The sequence below is a fragment of the Plectropomus leopardus genome, chromosome 7, assembly GCF_026936395.1.
Source record: "Plectropomus leopardus strain MGB_pleo_1.0 chromosome 7, ASM2693639v1, whole genome shotgun sequence".
Classification (NCBI taxonomy): domain Eukaryota; kingdom Metazoa; phylum Chordata; class Actinopteri; order Perciformes; family Serranidae; genus Plectropomus; species Plectropomus leopardus.
The window spans coordinates 21,913,702-21,922,322 of NC_142182.1; the positions used below are offsets into that span (position 1 = coordinate 21,913,702).

The following is an 8,621-nucleotide window of genomic DNA, read 5'->3' on the forward strand; positions in this document are numbered from 1 at the left end:
TGGCAGAAGAAAAAGGATGACAGTCCTGTTGTGTCCATCCTGAAGTCAACTGACATTTCTCACTTTAAAGCTACAAGGCAAGCATGCATGGCTGCATCTGTTGTACCCATGTTGGAAAAACAAGAAAAAACATCTATACTGATATTTTAACTTCTTGAAACTGATTTACCCCGAGTTTTCTGGGTAATGGCAGTATTTACATACAATATAATGTACATTCTGTGTTATTCCAAATGTGTATGCAGATTTGTGATACTTTAATGTAATCAGTAACACTTTGTCTGTTTGTCAAAATATTAAGTCAATAATTAATTAATAATAAAATTCACCCTTGTTACATGGATTGTCTCTTTTTAAGATAAAGTTCATTTTTCACAGGAAATGAACAGTTTATGCTTGTTCAATGTAAAAACTAGTTTTTAAAATAAACTTACAACATAGATATAAAAAATTAAATTACTTTGAGGTTTACCTCTACTTAGTTTTAGGTAAGGTTTAGAAAAAAAACACCATGGTTTGGCTTAAGCATGTTTGCAACTGATGTAATTCAATATCACATGACAAACATCACGACATACACGGCATGACATACATGATATACATTGCTAGCTAACAAACATTACCTCTGACCCACTCTACGCAGTCATTTTTTGTCTTTGTACTACAGTAGTTGCGCAAAGCATCAACAAATGCTGTCACCCGTTGCATCCCATACCTCTGCTAGAGGGTGCCAAGTGTTAGTATTTGGCAAACTGGAAGTGATACTGGGTTGCCTTTTCACCCTGCCATTATTGTTTTGGTGGCTCCGTTTTGGCAGTGCACTTTCTTCAGTGAGGGGTCAGCCTGGCAGTGTGAGCCTGTAAGCCTCTCCTTCAAGTGGAATTGATGAATTTGTGTGCCCCAGTAGCTCAACTGGTAGAGCACGTAGCATTAAGGCTCAGTCCTTAACACAATGGCCTGGGTTTGATTCCAGCTTGGGCCCTTTGCTGCATGTCATTCCTCCTCTCCCTTCCCATCTCTCTTTCCTTTTTCTCCTCAACTCCTCAACCTTAATAATCAAATAAAGGACCCCCCCCCAAAAAAGGAAAAGGTAGAATTGATGATTAGTCTGTTTTTCCAGCAGCTCTTGTAGCTGCAGTGAATACTTTGTATATAGATAAATATACCTCGGAAAACTTATTTATATTTATTTATATAGCCCATTTCATACCCAAAGGCAACCCAAAGTGCTTTGGGTATCCACAAAGGGTACCCATTACATAATGATTAAGGTATAGCAAATTTGCATATATTATTGCTTCATTAATACATGCAGTAGATAGCCAAAAATGAGCCCTGACCTTAGACCCATTCAGCACCCTCAGGGTGACCTGAAACAGCAACTGTGATAACGTCTCTGCAGCCACATCCAAAATCTTGTGGAAAGCCTTGATGGTTTTGGAGTGAGATATTTAACAGCCAATAGCTTTGACCATTTATTGTGCAGGGTACCATCACCCCTGAGTTTCAGTGTTAATTGCTAATTATCACCTTTGTTACGTAAGTGTCACATGTACAGCATGCCAGTTAAGATTCCTAAGGGTATATGATCCATACATGTGCAGCTTCTGTTATTTTCAAAGCATGTGTTTGTCTGAATGTGAAAGAAGTTGTCCAATTTTGATAGAAAGGTACTTTTTCTCAAGACTATTTTGCACTTTAACCAGCAGATGGCCAATGATCCAGCTCTTTTTATTCCTAATTTCCATTCCTCTGTAGAAAGTCTTCATACACAGAATATGTGGACTCACAACCAGCATTACATACATTTTAAAAGGTGTTGATGGGGTCAGGTTCAGCCCACTGTGCTGGCAAATCAAGTTCTTCTAAAGCAAACTTGTTTAAAGCTGGATTCAGATCATTGTCTACAGTATATTTTTATGCCATAGCATTTAGAGCTCCCTCAGCGTAGAAAGCGGTCTCCACATGCACTTGTGATATCTTATTTTAGCAGGAACAAGGATTTTTAATGTAATGTATAAAAAGATTTGAGTTTTATTTTGATTGAGTCATTATATGTGATAAATAAGTAAAGCATGTCTGTGCCTAAGTGTATTCTGTTTTCTCATTATGAAGTAAATGGTATTGAGCCTGTACTGCCATCTAGTGGACCAATGCAGAACTCCCTATTTTGAAATGTCTGGGTTTTTTATTTTATTTTACTAGATTATACTGAATAGAAGAAGAAGAGGAAGAAAAGCACAAGTATAAAACAGCACAGTACAAAAATACAAATTCATACATTAATAATTAAAATGTGGATGAGATAATTAAGCTCATTTACGCAAATAAAATTACAGTAAAAGAATAAGCAGCAAATATAGGAGATGATGTCATATAAGCGAGTAAAATGCCAATGAAAGACAAAACTTTTGAATTTAAAGCAGAAACGATGCAAAATATATGGAAGTGCATATGAACATAGCAGTATGGGGACACTGAAACAAGTGTCAAACCACTATAAAATGTAATGACAATAAGGTGAAAATATAACACCATTAAATAATAATGAAAAAGGTAGAATAATAATATTAAGGATGGGCCTTCTTGTAAAAGTGTGTTTTAGGGAGGCACTTAAAATCTCAGTGGAGTCTGGCGATCTCACACTGAGGGGAAGGCTGTTCCAAAGGCGAGAGGCCATCACCGAAAACACACCGTCACCCCTGGTTACGACTTCTTTAATATAATCTGGAGCCAAACCGTGGATGGTCATGTAGGTAATAAAATGTTGAAATGGATTCTAGATTTAATGGGACACCAGTGCAGTGATGCTAAAATTAAAGCGATGTGACAGAACTTTAGTTCACAATCTAGCTGCTGAGTTCTGCATAAGTTGTATTTAAACCTTTGAACCCTGAGAGAATTGTTGCAATTTCTTTCAAAAAACTGAGAAAAGGGAAATGAGCAGCTTGGTATAAAATGTTGTAGATCTAGAATTTAAAAAAAAAAAAAAAAAAAGACAGGGAAAAACTATTTATTATCATCATAATTCTATATTTAAAATCATTTTACAGAATTATTTTAATTTTCTAAGCATTTTTTTCAAGTCTTGTTTGCCTTGGAGTTTGTTTTTATACTTTATTTTCTTATTTTTGTTGTTGTTTGTTTGTTTGTTATTTTAGGAGTTTGAAGTGAGAGCAGGCTGGATCTCCCCATTATTTTATGTGAAAGTTAGAAATTACATGATTTATACATATTTTTTCTGTACAAGTCAGAAACAAGATTTTATTTTCATCCAAGTACCCCCTCCAAACCCCCACCCCCCTCCCTTAGCCTATGTGCATGTGCTCCCATGTATATTTATGGCGTATATGAACTACCTGGAGGTGTAAGCCAAACATCGTCTTGTCAGATATATGGCTCACTGCAGGGCCCGCCGGGGAGCCGGGAAGTGGGGCTGCAGTTTGGATTGGCCACCCCGCAGCAGGAGCCATCTCCCCTCCTGTCAGCTCTCGTGTGGAGGAGACATTCATCTCTGAGGAGGGAACAGGATTACAGCACGATGAATACTGTCTCTCTGCGGTCCCATCATGGGGCTGAAAAAATCTAGCTTTTCATATGTCAGGCTGCTTTTATGAGATTGTTCTTTGATGTCTAAGTGGATGCGACACCTTTGAAAAGCTGATTGTTTGGTCCAGGACAAAACAATTTGTGAGACATTTCAATGCAGACAAGTGTGCTATTGTCCTTTGACTTTATGTGAAACGGAGTCACAGTTTCATTATTTTTTGCTTTCATAAAAAGTCAATACAACTGAAATAAAAAACCTTTGATTGAACTTTTGATAATTTGAGACAAGCTAATTTGACTCAGTTTTAATCACTGATTTTGAAATTGCTCAAAAATCTTCACATCAGCATTGATTGATTTGCTCGTGCAATACTTTTTAAATAAGACATTTTAAAGTCCTGGTGTGTAGAATTTGGGGGGATTTATTGGTGGAAATGGACTAATGTGATTTATATCATATAAACACTGAATGAAGCAGTTTCACATTCAAAAAAAAAAAACATCTGTGTTTTTCCAATGCTTGTCGCTGAGGGGCAGCTAATGAAAATGCAAATGGCCCTTGAGCCAGTGTTTAGTTTGTCTGTTCTGGGCTACTATGGAAACACGGTGGTGCAACATGGTGATTTTCAAAGACAAGATCACACTCGTATGTTGATATAAAGGGCTCATTCTAAGGTAACAAACGCACAACAATCCTTATTTTCATGAGCTTAGAAACTAAAGAAAACATCATATTATATTCCATCTAAACCAATTTATCCTCCTAAATCCTACACCAGGACCTTTAAGCCAAAAACAAGATAAACATTTAAGACAGTTAATCAGAGATACTCAACCTGCTTTGCTTGGGGGCCACTCTCGCAAAATAACAGGAGGCCAGGGGCCAGTCATAGCAGCCCCATACATGTTTCTGGGAGTTCATGATGTTTCTGCAATTTTAGGACGTCTCTTGTACTTTAGTACATGTAGGATTTGGAGACAATTATCAGATTTAAGGAAGTTTACAAATTTCAGGGACGTTTCTCAAAATTTAGAAATTTTCTTGTACATGTCTCGGATATTTCTAGGATTTTAGGGCATTAGGGGCTTAGCTAGGACCTCAGAGTGTGTATGGGATCTTCCCCCTGGCACTTTTTTTGACACGCTCTATTTTGATGCTCTTTTATGCACTCTGTCACCCTACGTATACTAAAAGAACAAAGCAATTCCCGGGGTGAATCGCTTTATTTTTATTGTGAACTAGAAAATGTCTGGGGGGGCCACCCTGCACTCTATCGGTGACCAGATTTGGCCCGCAGGATGTAAGTTGAGTATCACTGTGTTAAATGCTTAAATTTGGCTAAAATAAAAATGCCATTCCACATTGCTATCTCTACCTAAACACTTATCCATAGTGATTTATATTTTCCCCCTGAGCCTCTGGGTAGAACTGAATGAAAAACAAGAAGAGAGTATCTATGTGGAAGTAATAACTGAGTACAATACTTAAGGTCTGCTTTGGAGAGTTCAAGACACTTATTTAAACTGCAGTATCCAAGTAGTTACTTTACTTAGTTACCTGCATACACTCACCTTAAGAGAGGGGTTCATTTTCAACATTCATTATGTCTTAATATTTAGAAGGTTTAAATCGCCAAACCAGAACTAGCTCCTTTCTTCACTTTTATCTTTGTTTGAGTTTCCACAAACACTTAAACACTAAAATCAGGCTGCATCTGATGCAGAGATGGGCAGAGCTGAAATGGTTAGTGGAAACCAGGTCTCTCTATTATATTTTAGGATGTGTCGACAAGCAAGGTCAACCTAACCGTTCCACTATCAGTCACATTAGTGTTGTCTGATGGCTTTGTTTGTTTGTAGCTAAAAACTGGCAAAATCCAGTCTGTGTAAACATCATTATTCTGCAGGGGTTCTGTCTCATCTGACTATTCATGAATGAAGCATCTGTCAGAGCCAACATGAGGCTTTTTTACAGACAGATGCCCCGCTGTGGGAGTGTGTGCAAGCATGTTTGTGTTTTTATTTTTAATAATACATGTATCATTTGGCACCTTTTCTGTAACTATACATATCCTTTTAAGATAATACAAATGTCATGAATTGGAGATGGAAATGGGGATTTACTGACCCTGCAGTGGTTTAAGAGCAATAATCGTTTAGAAATTTAATTATTTGTTATTGATTTTTATTAGTGATTATAACAGTTAGCCTCATATTATCAGATCACTCATTCAACTTTTCGCAATTACTGTGACAAAGACGGTTTCACTGATTAATAGCCGGACTGCACCCCACTGGGTGACACAAAAGCCTAAGACTTTGAACAAATACATTAACTTTCCTGCTAAAGTTTCCTTCTAATTTGACTTACAAGCATGAACACATGCCTTGTACTGCACTTTATCTCGCTGAATAAACACTCAGCAGGAAAAAGTACACTGCTATTGTCTGTTTGCAGGCTAGTCCACTAATTATCTGCTCAGCTGCAGCACATTGAACATCATGTAAACATACCTGCAAATGTTACTTTCCCTTCAGATGCTGGTGTGGTCCTTACTCCTTAATATCACCACCAAAACCACCTTGTCTTTACATGGCTTGTGCACTACAGCAAGTTTCTTTGTCTCTGGTTCCCCTGCTGAGGCTCAGCCAGCCAGCTGCTGTCAATTAAAGCACAGACACAAAACAGCTGGCTGAGAAGAAAAGGAGGAATTTGTGATATTTGTCCAAAGACCTTTTTTGCTCCATTTCATAATAAAAAACAGTATTAACAGTGCATTAAAAAACCATGGTGACATTATATAACCAAATAACTGTCTAGCACAGCATCCATAGTAGCTAGTGATAATTCCAGTTAACCACTGAGTGCACCCAGTTTGCTCTGCATTTAACAAACGTAGCCTACTCTCTTACAGCTTAAAATTCACCTTCAGACATTGTTAAAGTTTGTAAAAATACTAATTCATTTATTAATTGTTGTATTTGATATGTCAGGAATGTATGTTAATCAAATGATCACAAAAAATGTTGGGTTTTTTCATTGTTTTTTTTTTTTAAATCTCTATATATACACACATTTTTCATTGCAATTGGAACACTTCAGCTGTTTTTTGTCATTTTTTCCCTAACAGGAACCTTTTAACCACCTTTTAGTGCATTGCTGGGGCAAAAATAACTTTTTTTTTCTTATTCAGGTAAAGATGAACTTCATATTTCCCACAGAGGACATTAATAGGAAAGCCATCCATCATCTGTATGCCCAAGGTATACAGATGATGGATGGCTGTAAAGTTTCATGAGGCTGTAATTATCCTAGAGGTCACGATAGGTCATTTTATACAATGAGGTCAAGTTTTTTAAAAATGGCCTCGCTACAATTAAGTGGCTTCTATGGGGGCTAACATCATCACAAATGAACAAAATTTGGCTGTTTTAACCCACAAGAGTCTCAGCTTTCCAGTCAAATAGAATTTATGCATTTCTGAGGCTGTTTAGAGACGAGAGTATGTTTAAATAACACAAAATAACACATTCATACTGCATGCAAATAACAGTATGTTTTTTGCCTAAATCTGCATGGGATTGGCTTAAAGTGGGCATGCATGTAAAACAGAGACTCAGTACATAGAGAACCAATTTTTACTCAGATATCCTATCCTGAGGTCAGAAGGCACCACTGTGAAATGATCATGCAATTTTTCTCTCACCAAAGCTTAGACTAACTATGGGGCGTTTTTTCACCTCCTCAAGCTAGCATGACATGATTGGTACCAACAGTTGCTTGAGATTGTCTTGTTTCATATGATACTACTGCATTAACTCTAGTTTTTTTCACACATTAATGTCACCAGCTGTCCCACTGATCTCTTAAGATAAAATCTCTGGAGTATCACATTTGATACATATGTTTTCAATCCAATTTTACCATATAATAAGCTACAAAATATTGGGTAATTGTGAGTTCCTTCAATCATTAAATATCCGTAGTAAAGTACAAGTAACAACATAAAAGTTATTCTTACCATAACCTTTTCAAAATGAGCTAAGATTTCCTTACAAGAGCCTTGAAGGTCAGAGAAGGGGGGCAGCCATGTTTGTTTGTGGTATTTAAAGGGCCTGTACTGCCTGCAGTGCATCAATAGTCCATCAGGGAGCAGATGACATGTATCACATACCATACAACAGGCTTTCAGGAAAGTTTTGTTAATATGGATGACATGGAGATCACAGGAAGTAGTTGTGTATTGAATTTGATACAAGTGGTGTTATAGGGTTAGGCCTACTTTTTCTCCTCCGATGATAAATTCCAGATATGACCTTCGTTCTGCCCACCACTGCTGCCTGCAGTAGGTTTTAGTTTCTGCTTTCTTTAAGGATGTCACAGTGCTAAAATTAAGTGGGGAGAAAGTTCTAGACATATGCAAGTCTGGTAAGAGCAATACAGTACAGTGTATCAGGATGGCCAGTGTGGTCTCAGTTAAACCCAGACTCAGAGGTTGAGTCTGTTGTGAACTAAAATCATATCAGAATATCAAGTGTGGTTAGCATCTTTTATTTGTTTATGTTGTTTCTTAGCTTGTCGGCTAACTGGACGTGGCTGACACAGCCTAAGTGGATTTGAAACATACAATATTTGCTAAAATGTTACAATGTGTTCACACTGATCCACTTTGCATCCAAAAACTGTACATATTACCATGTTTGACGTCCAAACTTTCACTATACTAATGCTAACTCTGCTCTTACTGACAAGTCCTCTCTGTGCTTTGCAGGAGGTTTCAGGTGTCACTGCTAGTGCTGTTTCAAAGTCTCAGGCCACATATTGACCAACCTGTATTATCCAGAACTGTCTGCAGCACACAGGGAGTAAGTGGGAGAGGATGACAGTGTATTACAAAGACAGAGAGATGGTATTTGACTCTGGTAAAATGCTCTATCAAATAGGGGTGACAATGAAGTCCCATCTCAAGGATCCAGAGTCAGATCATTTCACCTCAGCTGGAGCTGTGTGTCCATCAGTAGAGCTTTATTACAAATCCACTTCAACTTCAATGTGAGAAACAAGTGAAGGA

At 37.5% G+C, this 8,621-nt stretch overlaps 1 long non-coding RNA gene across 3 annotated transcripts in view; it reads right to left on the bottom strand.

The window, feature by feature from the left end:
- LOC148189182 (uncharacterized) overlaps positions 1–7,648 on the bottom strand; it is a 33,685-nt gene extending 26,037 nt beyond the window's left edge. For 2 of the 3 annotated variants that reach the window (XR_015777011.1, XR_015777009.1), the window contains exons 1-3: positions 7,572–7,648; positions 6,064–6,209; positions 3,360–3,514 (exon numbers count right to left, since the gene is read on the bottom strand). This is a non-coding gene — a long non-coding RNA (uncharacterized LOC148189182). The remainder of the gene's footprint in view (positions 1–3,359; positions 3,515–6,063; positions 6,210–7,571) is intronic. The other variant, XR_015777010.1, reaches the window with a different exon arrangement.
- Positions 7,649–8,621: the final 973 nt, after the last annotated feature.